The 17,978-nt window shown below is 37.4% G+C and overlaps 1 protein-coding gene across 1 annotated transcript in view; it reads right to left on the bottom strand.

Annotated features, from left to right (window-relative positions):
- The window catches only part of LOC113118562 (nuclear receptor-binding protein 2-like), a 465,395-nt gene that overhangs the window by 434,938 nt on the left and 12,479 nt on the right, over positions 1-17,978 (bottom strand). The gene's annotated exons all lie outside the window — the stretch shown is intronic.

The raw sequence follows: 17,978 nt of genomic DNA, 5'->3' as shown, positions 1-17,978 counted from the left end.
TTATTATTATTATTATTATACATTTATAAAAGAATATTAATATTAATTCCTACATCCTCATATCGGAAGCATGTTTTTGGACTTATCTCTTCTGTGACTCCACACAGCTATAGCTCACATTCTGACATCTATTTTTTTCCATATACTGATTTTCATCAGAAAACTGATGACATGAATAAGCGCAGCCTTGACTCTGCAGATGGCAGCAGTAACTTGTGAGACACTGTAAATCCATATGTTGACCCAATATACCGATTATAATAGAGGACGAAGAGCATCTTCTCAGTCCTGTTTTATGTCTACAGATCTGATATTGGGCTCAATGTCACACTTACGTGTCATCTGATGCCACAGGTCCATCTGTTTTAATGAATTATTGAGCCACGCGCGCAGCAGATGCCGTCAGTGTTAACGGAAGGACCCTCAGCATGAAAAGACTGCTTCCAAGGAGGGCTTCCTGATGGGATGAGGTCTACTCAACGACATTTACCAGCAGCGAGATATAAAAAAAGACCATACAAGAAAAGAGAATCAAATTTAAAGCGCCTATTCACATTTTCCTTACCACACTGTAAAACCCAACAAGTTAACTTAACTCAAATCGTTTGAGTAAACCGATTGCCTTGACTGTAATACCCGACAAGTTAACTTAACTCAAACGGTTTGAGTAAACAGATATCCTTAAGTTATGTTAACTCAAACCGTTTGAGGAAACCGATTGCCTTAAACCATTTAAGTTGAAAAAACTAACAGTTATGAGTACTCTGAACTTAATTCAGTTGAGTTCACTGAAAGAAGATATACATTGCAATTAAGTAATTAAGTGATTAATTGAACTTTAGTGATGAACACCTGCTGTTAACAGACATAATTACTGAAGAAAAGAGAGAAAGGAACAACAGCTGACTTCAGACACAGCCTCACTCAAACCTGACAAGTTATGTTAACTCAAACCATTTGAGGAAACTGATTGCCTTAAACCATTTAAGTTAAAAAAACTAATAGTTACGAGTACTCTGAACTTAATTCAGTTGAGTTCATTGAAAGAAGATATACATTGCAATTAAGTAATTAAGCGATTAACTAAGTGCTGATTGAGAATTGATGAACAGCTGCTGTTAACAAACAGAATCACTGAAGAAAAGAGAAACACAAGAACTACTACAACTGACTTCAGACACAGACTTAGATGAAATCAACTGAAATAAAATACATGAAATCTCTCAATATCTGATTAAACAACCCCACAAACAGCATCACCAGCTCCACTTATTAATAACCAGACTGACTTTATTTCTGTCAGACGTCTACAGAAGATCTTATTGAGAATGAACTAAGGTTTAGATGTTGATTTATTGTTTCATTTGAAGTAACCATGTTAGAGATCAGTGTTTGCTTTAGTTGGGCTCTTGACCCTTGATTTCTGTCTTAGTCTTTTCTTTGGCTGTTATAACTGTGTGTTTCTAAAACATATTTGTTGTAACTCAAAAGCCCAGAAGAAATGCCATCAGGTGTTAACCTGTACCTACATGTAGATTGTTGTACGTTATAGCTGTGATGATAATTTTTCATTATTATTCACAAATATTGATCTATACAGAGTCTAATCTCTGATTAAACAAATGCGTAATTAGTAGAAGTGGACCTAATAAAAATGACACAAAGAGCCAGTGATTCTGTGATAATCAGTTAATATAAAAATGATTTCATAAACATTTTGTACACATACATTTGTCTTCTATGCCATTAGCTCGTCACACACAGACATCAATAATCAGAATATGAACCTCAACAATGGTGACAAAAAAACATGCTGCAATGCATGCTGGGTACTATTGTAGAACAAAACTCATCCATGGCTCCAGGCATTTTTTTTTTTCTTTTATGGTCACCATTGTTGAGGTTCATATGCTTATTATTGATGTCTGTGTGTGACTAACTGACACCAGAGAAGACCAAACTGTTTGGAAAGTCTTTGTATTAACTGATTATTACAGAACCACTGGCTCTAAGAATCACTTTTACTGTAGTCAATTTAATTACACAACCCATATTTCATCAGAGATTAGACTCCTAGCAGTTGCATAATTATATATATAATTGGTTGTTATACCAATATAAAGTATAACAACCTACATCTAGGTACAGGTTAACACCTGATGGCATTTCTTCTGGGCTTTTGAGTTACAACAAATGTGTTTCAGAAACACACTGTTATAACAGCCAGAGAAAAGACTAAGACAGAAATCAAGGGTCAAGAGCCCAACTAAAGCAAACACTGATCTCTAACATGGTTACTTCAAATGAAACAATAAATCAACATCTAAACCTTAGTTCATGCTCAATAAGATCTTCTGTAGACGTCTGACAGAAATAAAGTCAGTCTGGTTATTAATAAATGGAGCTGCTGATGCTGTTTGTGGGGTTGTTTAATCAGATCTTGAGAGATTTCATGTATTTTATTTCAGTTGATTTCATCTAAGGCTGTGTCTGAAGTCAGTTGTAGTAGTTCTTGTGTTTCTCTTTTCTTCAGTGATTCTGTTTGTTAACAGCAGCTGTTCATCACTAATTCTCAATCAGCACTTAGTTAATCACTTAATTACTTGAATGCAAAGTTTTAAAACTTACATGGTTTAAATCAAGGCAATCTGTTCACTCAAACGGTTTGAGTTAAGTTAACTTGTCAGGTTTTACAGTGCACTTATATTCGTGATCAGACAGATGCAGTTTTTTCTGCAATTTACACACTGATGAAAATTTTGCAAAAAGCAGGGATGGGAGTTCACTGCAAAAAAAAATAATTAAAAATCACAGGTAATTATAAAGAAATGGCAATTAACATATTTGAATCTGTTTACAATCTTATCGTTTATAATTTCAAATTGTATACATGTATATATATTTTTTTACAGTATAACAGTTTAAATCAGCCCTTTTTCTCCGTGTACTTGGAAATCAGCAGCTGAAAACAAACTCAAATTCAGAATTTTTGGGTGAAGTGTCCCTTTAAGGATCTGCTGGTGTTTAAGGTGCTGTGAACTGCTCTGTGGGTGGGATCGGGCTGCAGGATGGTGGCAGTGCTCCAGCTGTCCTTGTGTAATCATATTACTGTAATTAGGTAGTGTACTCCCTAATCCACTTCAGTCAAAACACTGGCCTGTGTCTGACTCACCCTTATGCGCCTCGGTCATCAATTACCAGCAGGCAGATATATTCTCTTCTCTAGCAGCTCTAGCTCATCAATTCTGTGTGTGGATTAATCTAAAGGTTTATTTAAGGGTTAGCCCCATGTATCGTTCTGTTTTCACCTTAATGTCTCTTTAAACTGTGCAAATTTACAAACAGATGATTTATGTGACTCTTCTTTCTCTATAGTCTGGTGAAGGCATAATTAGAGATTATAATAAGCATGGAAGAAAATGATTTTGTCACACAAATCCTTTTCATTTTTACCATTATGTGGTTTCCTGGTTTTCAATCTGACGGGTATTTGACAGTGTTTAAAGGTGTGTCAAAGTTGTCTGGGGTTAGAGTTCATGTGTGAGGCCTGCAGGTGGGAGCAACAGCACTATCTTAAACACCATCTATAGGGAACGCCTTATGTCAGACACTATATGAATGTATAAGTACTCTGCTCATTTGATACACTACAACACTTGGTCTTCGTGCATATGGATTCTCAGAGAGACACAGTCAATCTAGAGGACACACTCTGCTCTTGTGAGGGAAAATCACCGGATCTCCCATTCTATATCACGTCTCTGTCATGATTAATAATCAATCATCTCCAGTGATTTCACATTAACTGACCTAGACTAAAATTCTCTTTTCATATGTCTGTAAGAAGAGGGAAGGATAAAACTATTGCTGAGTTTATGGTTGCACAGCACTTTTTTGTGCTTAGATCAAATTAAAAGAGAGCCATTTATCTTTATCTCATCTGTCCATCTTACCTGATTAGCATCTATCTTCTTAAGCTATGTTTTTTCAATAAAATGACTAAAGTATGCATACTACAAAAAAAAAAAAAATTACGCACATTGAATTGCATACAATGCAATTCAAAGGTTTGTGGTGTTTAAAAAATGACATTTATTAAGTATGCATTAAATTGACCAAAAGAAAAGACATTTATAACATCACACATACAAAAATCAATTTCACAATATTGCTGTACTTTCGAACTTTCTATTCATCAAATAACCCTGAAAAATAGTATCATGGTGCCCATTAAAAAAATTTAACAGGCACAACTTTTAACATAATGGTGATAATAACGTAATACAACATTGATGAAAAAGCATATTAGAATGATTTCTGAAAGATCACGTGACGGTATATTTTAAAATATATATAAAAAAGAAAACAGTTATTTTAAAATGTAATATTTAACATTCTCTAATATTATTTTTTTTTTTTAAGGAAAAACTGATTTTACATAATTCAGTCAATTTCTTGTAAAAGTTGCCGAGATATGGTGTTACAAAAATTTTTTGTTTCTGGTGAATCAAATATATTTTCTTTAATTAGCAGTTAGCAGGAAGCAGCACTTCCTAATACACATTCAGCAACAGTCTGCTATGAATAATCATACTTTGTATAACTAGGCAAACAATAGTTCCCCTCCGAGCAATGCTCTGCATGCATGTGGCCAGCCCTTATGTCAACAAACAGCCTCATTAACTCTAATATGATTTCCTCTGGTATTTCTCTCTTTCTTTCCTTTATTTGGCCACACAACGATGGGGGCAAAGTGCAAAAGATATTTGGAGACTAGCGATTACAGCTCAATCCTGGAAGCTGTCATTGTTGTCAGTGGCTGGCCTTGCTCCATGACCCTGCTCTCTGGCTCAACTCTTGCTGTCTCTGAACGAACATTGGGCAAACAGTTCTGTCTCACTGGCTGGTCTCTTTAAAACAAACATGAGGATGAGTAAATGATGACAGAACTGATCTTTTTGGGTAAAAAGATGTAAACCACCATACTCGAACAGTTTATATTTTGTTTAAAACAGGAGTGAACTGAAATGAAATGAGGGTTCCTCACACCCACCGTTAATCTCATATTAGTCAGACGTCCTGGATTATTGATGATATTTTCTCAACATTATCAAAGATGTGTCTGTGTGACTCATTATTATTGGAATGTTATAGAAATTATTAAGCTCATAGTTTTCTTAGCACTCAAACCAGCCCAATTCATATCCATCCCAAATTGTCTTTAAACATTAACCCGAGTCTTTGATTGATTAACTTTGCTGATCAATTTCAGATCAAGATTTTGAGATTAAAGCTGCCGTAGGGAACTTTTGACGCTCTAGCGGTTAATAAACAGAACTGCTTGCGTCTTGCGGAAGAACATTGTAGAACTACAATGGAACTACTTCTCTCTGTTTATGTCTATGAAGAATCACAAAGGTACTGGATTACTCCGCCGCGGTACCCCCGAAGCAATCTAAAATAGTCTGAATATAAACACTTATTATAGGTGTACCCTAGTGATTCAGGACAAGCCAAAAACACGGTTTGGAAAATGGATTCATGATGTACTCGCTTATTATATAACTTTTTCTACATTTTGAACACAACCAAAGTTACGGACCGCAGCTCTGATTGGTTATTTTTTACCGGGAGCGCATGACTTTCTGCAAATGGCAATAGGACCACTGGGAGGAGCCAGAGGAGCTTGATTTTTTTCACAGATTATCTGTCTCATATTCTACTGTCAGGACATAATGACAGGTTTAATAAATATGTAAAAATATTTTTTTACAAAAGTTCCCTACAGCACCTTTTAAGTCATTCATTATGGGCATTTTAACAGGAGTCTTTCTTCCTCAGAAATATAGCAGAACCTTACAATGACAAAACAGTTAATTTTCCAACGCTAAATCTAATAAAATGTCACAAAACTCGAATTCACAGACAAAATATGTAGTTAGAGCACTTTGCCTTGGGACAGCAATATGATGCCTGCCTTCTGAGTACATGAGTCATATATCAGAAGTGCTTAGGTGGAAGGTTTTTTCACAGCTTGAAGGTACCACACTGAGTCCTCGGGATCTCCCAGGGTCACAGTCAATGACTACAGCGGGCTGCCAATTTAACACAAGGGTAAATAAACAAGACTTGCCTGCTGATAGATGAAGAAAAACACTCCTCCTGGAGTCAGTAGTAGTCTGCGACAGTTGAAGTTACGGTTGCGCAAGTAAGGAACTTCGCAGACGGCTTTGGCAACAAAGGCAGTATTATGTGGAGAGGGCCAGAGAGGGCTGCATTCATAGATAAAGAGGTAGTCAGATGCTCAGAGGCTCTGTTTTTTCCTCTTTCAGTCTTTATCCAGATGACTGGAAATGGAAATAGAGCCATGTGCGCACATGCACTGAATTTCAACTCTCAAAGCTAGCATGCCTTCACTTCCCAGGATGTGTTAGAGGCTGAGCGGGGGTCATTCTTCACCTCTGTGTGAGGTGAGTTCAAACACAACAGAGGGCTTTTATGGGGTTACCAACATCACACTCTCATTTGGTCATTACATGACAAATAGTGCACAATGCTGGACCTGTGCCCTCCGTCCCGGGAGATGTCAGGAACCCTGGGAATATGATGGGCCAACTCTTTCACAACAGATCCTTCTCATTCATATGTGGAGGAATGTTCTAGTGCAAACATCTGCACTTGAGCGATTCAGGTGATTCATAATGGAGCATTACAGAGATCCTCCAGCACACTTTCCTTCGTGATTATATGTGGTTACTCTACTCACAGATCTGTCATCCTCATATCAAGTCTGTTTCATGATCAGTAGTCATCAATCATTCCTAATGATTTCACATTAACTGACCAAGACTGGGATTTTCTTTCCATTTATCTGTAAGAAGGGGGTGGTGAACTGATGCAGTAAAGTTGATGAAAATCCTGCTAAAATATTGATGAAACATGAGATTATGATTGCAAAGCACTTTCCATATGTGCTTAGATCAGAATAAATAAGTCTGTTAGAATCTGTCCACCTATAATCTGTTTTACCTCCATCTTGTTATCCATTTTTCAGTACAACAGCAATTAATGTTAAATATAATAAACAGTACGAACACCATTCTGATGTTGTTTTAACCGTTCAGTTAACAAGTTAATATCAGGTAACTTACACAAAACAGAATACAGCCAGTTACTTTGTCGTTTTTTTCCCTCCGCTAGTAAAAATATTTCCAAACAAAGCCACAACTGTCACAGAGTGAATCATCTATTCTAAGCAAATCAGTCGAGTAAATGATTGAGTAAGTTTTGTTTCTGAATGATTAAGTCGATTGAATGATGCAATGACTCGCTCATGAAGACAGTCACTTGTTTTGCTTATAATTGAATCTGTGTTTTTAAAATGAATCAGTATGGGAGAATGCACACACATTTACTTTGTTTCCTTGCATTGTGTAAAATCAAATATTATTCTGTCAGAAACAAAGACTTCCTTTAATGCATGTGAATGATTGAAATTGGATTAACCAGGCAAACAATAGTTTCCTTTTGAGCAACCCTTTGCCATGTGGCCAGTCCTTATGTCAACAAATGACATTTAATATGATTTGCTCACGTGTTTTTCCTTCCTTTTCCTAATTTTCACACAAACAGATGGGCAGAGTGCAGAGTGAAAGAGATGATGTCCTTCAGAAGAGCACTAAAGCTCAGGAGGGCAGTATTGACAGAAGATAAGCAGAAGGTTTTGCTCACTCACTGGTTTTAAATGAAGCAGATATGAGATGAATGTATATTTGAAAATGCACATACGCTATATATTCGTACATATGCAAATGTTCTCAGGGTCCCATACAGTCCCTCTCGCTCTCCATGAACATTATGCTTCAATTCAGAACTGAAGAATTTACCATGCACTTTTTCAGCTGTAACTCTACACCACACACATCTCCCTTCATCCTTCGCTTCTCAGTTACAGATTTCTTGAATAATTATGAGCTTTTATTGTGCTATCAACTTACTTTAGAAGTCCGCTTTTGAGACAGGAGCCGTCTTTCACAGAAACGAATCATATTGGCCCATTACCGACACTTGAGGGATCATGACTTCCTTATGTTTACTGAAATTGATACAATGAAAGAAAAGAGCAATGTGTGTGTGCCTCATATGAAAATATATACTCTAATTGAATCCTATGGCACAGATTTTATTTGATGCCAGTGATTCAGTCTTTTATACTAGATTTCTTGAACACTAATTCGAAGGGATAAAACGTCAAGCTCTCTAGGCTAAATACAGTTATTCCAAAATCATGGAAAATCATTAAATTTTCTCAGTTTGAGTAACGAAAGTATAATGCAAAACTACTCATTTTTTCAATGCATGCTCTGCATCAAACCATTTATTATGTTTGTTGAATTATCATTTAGGATTAAGGAATAGAAAGATTAAGTTGTTTTCCATAAAAACCATATACAAAAAAATATACATGCAAACTTATACCATCGACTGCATAACAGCGTATAAAACATGCTTTCACTTTTACATAAAACTGAGCATTTATCTCTTAACTAAGTAAACTAAAACGAAACTGTCACTTCTGTCAGTGAGTCAACAGTCTTTTAACGAGTCTGAGAAAAGCAGACGCTGTGTAAACTCTGTAATCCATAAGTTGTGAAATCACATACTGAATTGCCGAATATGCCATATCTTCAAAGAGGAGCAATGAATTGAGCTTTAAAGTGCCGCAGGTACAATAAAGAGATAAAGGTTCCTAAGTTCACTAGACTTCACTGAAATGTATCAAGTAGTACAACCTAGTACATTTTAGGTATGGTTACATATATATATATATTTTTAAGAACAACTGCTTTGGATTGATTTAGATATGTAAGACTTAATATGAGTGTGAATTTAATCACGAGAAATGGACCTGCTGTGGTTTAGTACTATAATTGACTTTTCTACTAGTCATTTAAATTTTCTGATTTAACAGATAAAAGTGTACTACATCTCCCATCATTAAAAGTCACACACCAAATCTTGGTCTTGCCCCATTTTAAGCTAAAAAATTGAAATCTAAAATAAACAAGCACTAAACAGTCATCACCTGTTTCTTTTCTAATCAGCCAATTTTTAGGGATACTGTCAAAGCTTAACCTTATTGGATGCAGATGCATGTGCATGAATGTATGAATTACTGTATGTTCAGATGTAACTAAAACTCTTTTTTTAAGTGCCTTCTCCTTTGCTCCTACGTGCATGAAAGGGGGAGGGAGGTCTTCATCTTATCCATGGGAGTTTCCCTTTGGCGCTAACATGGTGGGATTCCTGGAATTGCACTCATTTTGAAACTTAACTGCCAGTGTGACAGGTGTGCCCATGGTATATGGGTAACGGCTCACTTTGAAACCCTTTCTGTGTAAGCCTGACAGGATGTGAAGGGCCTCACAGTCTGGGAAAGTATTCTGTGCTGTCACACTAGAACATATATGTTTCAAACATTACAACATGTTTCAGGAAACATGAGACATTTCTTGTAAATGTTTAAGGTATTAACATACTGTACATATGTGCTGTTATATATAGATGTACTGTACACAATATACAGCATATACAGTGGCTTCCAAAAAGTGAGATATAAATCTAATTCAAACCTGGAAAAATTTAGTTAAGAAAAAAAAGAAAAGAAAAAATCAAGTTTTGGTAAGTCTCTTATTATATAAGCATTCTCTATTATGTTCATCAGGTTTTAAACAAGCTATAACAAAAGGGATACCAAATATGATTCAACGTAGGTTTCAAAGCAGTCATTATTTTTAATTATTTAATTATTATTTATTCTGTTTGGTGTCACTAAATATATTAAATTAAAATTCTGTGATGAAGCGGACAGCACAATACATAATTTGTGTCTTGATCAATCTGATCACTTTGTATTCTTAAAATTCCTCTTGCTTGTCACTCAAAGCTTCATTAGACCCCTGAAAATGTATTTTGCCACACACTTATTTTCATAAAATATCCACTGTTCCATTTTAAAACAGTATGATGCTAACTTGTATCTGCTGTCAGTGGAGATCATTTGTTGGAAATTCTGATATGGAAAATGTGCTATCCAATGCACCAGAGGATATGAAATGAAGTGCAATTATATACCAAAATGATCCACAAACATTGCAGAACACCGTTATTTTGCTACATATGGCTAGTGAAAGCTAAACACAACCTTCATTTCACTACAATGCTGCATTGAAAGCAAAGCGATGTGTAAGTTGATGAAAAGAATCTGAAATCAAAACAAAGGATGAGTGTGTGGGTTATGTAACTGTGATTATGGGGCATTAAAGTAATCTGCTCCACACTGTTTTACTGCAGACGGAGCAGCTGCTCACAATCGTCTGAAGACTCATAAGAGAGGAACAGCGGTAATGTGTTACACTGAAACAGACAGAAATACATATACAGCTCCATTATAACGCCAATGTGCTATTGAGACAACACTCTGTAATGCTACGGCGGTCAACAATTGCTCATGGCATCTCACTAAACATGCCCCCTTGCTATAAACACATGCTTATCTCTGCCTTTAATGAACATACAATACCACATTAAAGTCCATTCACATCTCACAAAGTCCTGTGTGAGAAAGGCTCAGGATTAGGTCTGTCTCATCTCATTACAGCCTATGTTAATGGTAGATGCTTAGGGTTTCCAGGTCAACATACCATATAGTTTATCCATGACCCTGTCTGCCCAGTCAAAACTCTGTTTACACACACCCCGGCACCTCAGGGTGACTAACAATGGGATTTTATGGTCCTAAAGGAACTTTTGTTTTATCACTGGCCAGCTTCAACTATGACAGCTGGACTTTATGTGTCTGCCATTATGGAGAACTGCCATCTGTTCAGACCTAAAACATCTTGGGTCAAAAGCATTCTGAAAGAGTCTAGGCTTTCTGTATCATTACTTTTCATACTCTGGAGCCCTGGTGAGCATAATACACTTAATTTAACAAACGCATGCAGACAGTTTAATCAAATTTAAAACAAAAATATTAAACCATGCACAATTCAATATACAATATCATCCAATGTGATCATTTTAAAAGTCTCTATCCAATATGGTACTGATATATTGTGCATCCCTACTAACAAAAATATAAAACGGACAAAAATAGTGTTTGGAACAATATTCATAAAGTGATGAAGGTATGTCTAACGATGTGTCTGTTGGTTGCTGTTCCAGCTGCTTGGGGAAACTATCTGGCCCAGTTTTAGGTTGCTGTTCACTGGCAGGATGACTTTATCCTCTCGGCTCCACTTTACATGTCTGGGAGGGCCGATAACAGCTGGAAAAAGAAATCCAGCTCTTCCAATAACATGGAACGTCAGCGCTGCTTGTGTCTGGAGCCATTTAGATGGCAGAACAGCAGAACCACTGTTGCAGGCCAAATAAAACAAGACACTGATAGTGTGACAATAGAGGAAAACTGTTACACCCCCTTTAACTCCTGCTCTCATAACTCTAGTTTTGTTACAGATGAAGCATAGCAATATGACTCCCATGCAGAACAGTGCCTAATCACTTCTCTGTCAGGCAAAGATTGCTGAGAGACAGCAACAAATAGTGTATCTATGAGTCAGCAGTGACAGAGGTACAGTAATCAAGTTATCCACAGTCAGACAGATCAAGTAAAGTCAACTGTCTGTGGTGGTAATGAGCAAAGTATGGAGTTTTAAGCCATTAAGCAGGGCCTGACCTCAAAGGCTAGAGTTCATAGAGGCTTCTGGCAGCTGTGGGAGTTAAATGGATTGAGTATCAAATGTGAGCAGTCAAAAAGCACATCTTAGAAATGAACCGCCCTACTTCCTCAATGAAGTGAAATGCGATATATGGCAAAGGGCTTCTTTGAAAATACTGCTGAGAAAAGTTAAACTGTCAGTGTGAGTGGTGCGCTGTTGGAAATAACATTCTCATTTGCATTTAATGTGGTAGGAACAGTTTGTGCCAAATCATTTGAAATAATTCAAATATTAAAATTCAGAATGATCTCTCACCGAATTTTCTGTGAAAATTCTGAGAATGAATACTGCGAATTGCCTTGATACACACACAGTGGCCACAATAAGCAAATCAGACTTAAAGGTACAGGTTAGGACTGCACTAGAGGGCGCACTACCAAAAACAATAACAATCGCGTGGTTTGATGATGCTAAGGAGGAAAATGGAACGATGGGATTTGTTGTCTTCTACCCAAGCGCTGACGGCCATCAATCAGACCGAAAGATAAATCATGGATTTAACTGATGAGGTAAAGTTTTATAAATGTTGTGTTTGATGTCATAATTTTATTTATACTGAATTAGACCCGAGCAATGGAAGGTTTACAACTACATTTTTAGTCATAGATGTTAGAATATTTTTCCAATTCGATGGTGTGATAACACAGCACAGTTTCAAGTTTTTCAATCGGTTTCATATCAGTCAGATGTTGTTGTTCAACAAATATATACACTCGTGTACATTCAAACACAATAATTGGGCATACATAGCAAACATGAGTTCAACGATTTGCACGAGTAGATTACATACAAAGTCAATGCAAGACGCAATCAGACACATCCTCGCGTGGGTCTAGAGACTCGATGCCCTGCTTTTGGGCGTATGCCCCATAATACTAGTCTTGTTGAGAGCGGTACGTTTTCTGTAAAGATACCAATCAAAACACAAGCGAGATCAGCATCTCTTTCTAGTTGAAGGTTGTCACGAAAGCTCTCTCCATCTAGAAAATGCAACACCCGATATTTGATCCTCGCTCTTTATCTCCTCTTGTCCCAACCTCTTCCTGGGTCATTTGTTTGGCCCTTAAGCACACGTTTACAGGAGCTGTCCTTGTCGACAGAACCAGCGGCAGACGGTAAACAGTAATTATGTTCCATAAATAAATAACACAGTCCAACCATAAAATGTGTACTTTTAAAAATATGTAAGTGTCAATGTTACAGATATCGTTTATTAGTTTTAAAATGAATAAAACAATAGATTTTAAAATGATGTGTAGAAAAGTGAAGTTAATGCTGGGAAAAGGTCTAGCATTTGTTTGCAGATGCCCTTTGGCTTGATATTGTGGTGCCACTAAAGTGTCCCTTGAACCGACAATTAACTGAAAGCATTTTAGCACTTTCATATGCAAATAGGCCATCAGTAGAAGCTGTATCGGAATACTTGTACTATATAAGAGCGCGGCAGATCTACTAGACCATATATGGCATTTCCTTCCTAGGTAAATTTTGTATCAGTGCCAGGCACATAACAGGCTGTGAATGTGTGCCAAGAGAAAGCAGGAAATCACTCATATATCTTAAAGATAAGAAAGGTTCGGCATTTTGGGTACAACAAAGGAACAAAGCGCAGCTGTCACGGCTGTTTCCTGCATGTGCCCTCTGCCATTGCTGTCTAATATTGTTATCTTCTGTTGTCAAGTACACATTATCAGACAGGTTTACTCAACTGAGCTGTGAAATTACATTTACAGTATGTCAACACTTGCACGTGATTCTATTGAATCTGCACTCTGTATCCAGGTCAGAGTTTCCTTAAATGTGCCGAATGAGGAATATGCTGGAATATGTTAACTTTTATTTTTACGAGCAAAATAAAGCAAAGTCATGCCAAAAGTGCTACAGAGAAAAAATAAAACACTAAAAACATATATAGCGGTATATCAGCACATGCCCACGCATGCCGCTCTTTGATCATACTTTCTAAAACTATGTTCCATCAAGATAAGGAGCCACAGTAGCAATACAATACTTGTCAAAGATATTTACAGCCATGCCGTGAAATAAACAATGGGACAGAACGAAAAAGGGCCCTTGAGGCACTCAGTGTGTCAATAGTGAGCATGCGATCAAATATATGTTATATAGCAGATGTTGAAGATCAAATGATCTTGGAGGCAATGTCGTTGACGCGATGGAAAACAACCCAACCAATGCAATCCAAACCAAAACCTCTGAAATGACAAAGAAGTCTTGTGACCATACTGGCCTCTTGTGAACTTTTTTTTTCTTCTTCTTTTTTTCCAGAGCTCCAGCTACTGTGTGCCACATGTTTGATTCTTTATACTTTCGTGGTCAGCCCTCATGAGGACCCACCCTCCAGTCATCTTATCCATAATTGTTTGCAGGTTCAGTCTGAAAGTGGTATTCATCATCATAACCCCCGTCAGAGTTGGTCAAAACTGCCAACACCGATACTGGTTGAGTGTGATTTGCAGATATCAGATGTGCAGTTTGAAAAGCTATCTTTAAGTGTAATTTTCATCATGCTGCAGTATATATAAAAAAAACATGGATTTATTGTGTCAAGCTAAATAACGAAAAAGTTTTTTTTACAGTATCTCCCAGGAATTAAATATAAACTCAACGCCTCTTGTTTTTCACAAAACTAGTTTAGGGAACATGAACAAGCTGGCAGTTGATCAGTGTGCTCCTTTATAATGCTTATGACAGTCACAGCAGTAGGTGTCTTCTGTAATTGGTCCATATAAAAGACAACCGCCCCCACATTGTATGTAATGTACTCTGAAATTGTCAGAAGCACAACATGTCCACTGCCATGGAACAATGGGTCCAAGCATTGTGAATTTAATTTCAAACCCCATCCTCATTGTGTGACAACAGGGTGCTCAAAAAACCAAAGAACACAGGTAAAAGTGAACCATCGGTTTACTTGAAATCAGAGGTCATTGAATTAATGTGCCAATCTAGATAGGGGACAAGACAACAGAGAATGTACTGTGAACTATGAATCATAACAATTATTGCTTTATCTTCTTACCTTGTTTGGATCCCAGCTTTTTATTGGTAGTTTAAGATGGTCAGGTGAGTAAATAAAGGTCATTTTCTGTTGTTGCCTTTTATGTTTTGGCTTGAAACAAGGACATCAAAGAAATGTTTTGTCTCGTGCTGTGACTTCACAGACGCTACAAAATGACAGTGGCACAAAATTGATTCTACAGACATCTAGGTGATGAATAAGTCAGTGCTGTGAAATTAAAAATGGAATAAGTTCATCTGGGGTTTACTGGAACTCCTAATCAGCAGGGATTAGGGCTATAGGGTTTAAACAATGGTATTTATAAATCCTTATGTTCTTTATAATAATCATTTTAAACTGGGTTTGCAAAAATCTCATTCTATTGTACATGCAACCTGGAACATGCACAATATGGCATGTGTGTGGCATATGGCAAATAGGAGCTCTGTGTATTGACTGTGACAGTGACACTTAACCATATTCTGCCAAAAAAAAAAAAAAAAACACTCACTTTAATTAAAGAGGAGCCAGATAAAGCTATCGGATACCCCACTTAGCACTGCTCTGACACCTAAAGCCTGCTGCCATTATGGATATTAAATAGCTGTGCTTCTCTTGATCTGGTTTTCATTAAACCGTAAACAATTGCTAGTTAGCAACAAAACAATAGTTAGCGACATTTAGGCTCCCACAAAAGTACAAAAAATGTTAGGTCGCATCTGACTGAGAATTAATTTTACTCTTAATTTTTTCAAGCAGATATTCAAAGCATACATGATGTATTACTATATGTATAAAAATGCTAAAATTACTATACAAAATGCCAGTAAAAGAAAATGTATAATAAATATGCTAATAAGATATAACGTGAATTCTTACAGATGAACTAGTTTTGGTGCTCCAGTTGACCCCTGGCAAAACAAAATAAACAACAACAAACAAACTTCTCCCCAATAATGTGAGACTGTTGCCGACAACTTATTTGTGAGCTTAATTTCCATAACTCTTAAACAAAAACAGAGTGAGGTGGTTCCACAGAAGTGGGTGAATGTTAACTCAACAGTTAATGGCCCTACTAATTTTTTTCAGCCAATCAGAACACAATCAGTTAGGAATTTCTTTGTGGTTGGTGCTTGAAGCTGCCCTTGACAGTGAATTAGCTCTTTCTCACTTTCAGTTCACACTGAAGAACTCTACAAATGTAGTGTGGTCTGCACAAAGACTGTGATTGTTGCTCATGGTTATGGTTTTACGTTCCTCCTACAAGCTTCGTTATTGCTGCCAAAGGTGTTGCAATACATGACACGTAATCTGTGAGAAATGCCACAGGAAAGCATTTAATTGATCACTCCTCTTTGTAAACAAGAAGTGTGACAAACCCACAAAAGTAGGTGGTAAGATTTCGGCTGTGAATAGGTGTGGACATCCCCTACATTACCACACTCTCACTTGGTAAATGGGCTGAAGTCAAACAATGAAGTGGAGAGTGGTTTGACAATGACTAGCGAAATCCCCCTCCTCTGAACCAAAAGTGTGAATTTTAAAATGATAGTTCAACCAAAAATGGAATTGTTCCAAACCTGTATGACTTAATTTCATCTGTGGAACACAAAAGAAGACTGTCCCCTTATGGGTGTCATCTTTCAGATGTACATGTTCATTTAGCAACATGAAGTCTAAACCAAATTTACCCTTGGGGACAGTCTAGATAGACTAGAACTGAATACTTTGATTTAGAAGAAAATGGCCTTTTTATGGATTGATATAGGTCTCTAACATGCTGGTATTATGTTCATGAGCATCAGCATGTAAGCAGCAGTGACTAACATCCTAGACTTAGATTTTGAGTTTAGATTTTGAAACGGGTCATTATAGGATGTTTTCTTTCAGAGAGAGTTGATGGGATAAACTGTGGGATGTTTCAGAAAACACTTAAGCCCCTTTAACACTGCACGTTGGACCCGCAATATTTCCGAAACATTGCTGGGTCGCCTTCTGTGTGAATGCAAACAATGCCCGGGATTGATTACCGAATTGAACCCGGGTCGGGGACCTAGTAACATTGCGGGGTTCGACCCAGTACGAGCGCTGTGTGAACAAAAGCCAGATCTAATTCCGTATCGAAGTGATGAAGCGCGTTATCGCGCGACTCTTTTACCGGCTGTTTTAAAGGAAGCTCAACGTTCGCGACGAAAAACATATGTGCAAACTGTAATGAAGCAGAGATCAGTTAGTTCCTCACTTTCCGCGCTGACGCAGAGATTGTTTATTTGCTTCAGTGAAAGTATAACGTGCCTAGCATTGTTGACTTGTACATTGTGTGTGAAAGCACGCACATATACCGGGTCATCACTGGCAGTGTGAAAGTGCAAAATCTAGAGACCAGGGAACAATTGCAGGAACACTTTACCTCTGTATTTGCCGGAACGGCAGTGTGAAGGGGCTTTAGAGAGACAAAAAAGAAATCTCCTCGCTTGTTGACTTTAATCTGCAAGGGAGAGAGAGAGACTGAAACAGTTTAATTGGTAATTCTTGAATACATCAATGAATAACTTCATAGGCAGTACTTCTAGAGAATTTCCAGAGCTTCTATTAAGTGCACTTCCTGCTCTGTTTAGCATCTCTCCATTCAGTGGTCCCATCCTCTGTGCCTGTGGGCCTGGGCTGAGCTCACTAAACTGTGTGGTCCAAGGTTACAAATGTGATTTACCAGCAACCAGAGAGAGGAGCCTCCTTCTCAGAAAGCGGAGAACACATACTGCATCCATGTGAGAGAGCCATTAGTGTGCTTGCTGTTTATCTGAAGCAGAGGTATGAGCGTGTGAGACTGTGGAAAGAGCACAGGAAAATATGCATCATGAATACTAGCTTACAACTGAGCTGTGTTACGAGTTTAATTGCACTACTGTTGTGTATACAGTTTAAATATGTGTTAGTATTACTGAATCTGGTACAGTACGTAAGATGTGCCCAATATTTTAAGCACTTCACCAGGATAGTTAAAAGAGTCTCTTTCTGTGAAGCGTCAGGCCATGATTGGAAATGAATGTGTTGCCCAGTTCTTGGAAGCAGAAATATCCGTGGAGACTTCTGGTCAGCATACCTTGTTGATTTATGAGGAAGTCCTGAGGGGACTACAGCGCTGCTCATTATACATATTCACGCATCACAAACAA

This window comes from Carassius auratus, chromosome 2 (assembly GCF_003368295.1).
Source record: "Carassius auratus strain Wakin chromosome 2, ASM336829v1, whole genome shotgun sequence".
In the NCBI taxonomy this organism is placed as follows: domain Eukaryota; kingdom Metazoa; phylum Chordata; class Actinopteri; order Cypriniformes; family Cyprinidae; genus Carassius; species Carassius auratus.
This window is presented reverse-complemented; position numbering and strand designations above follow the sequence as displayed.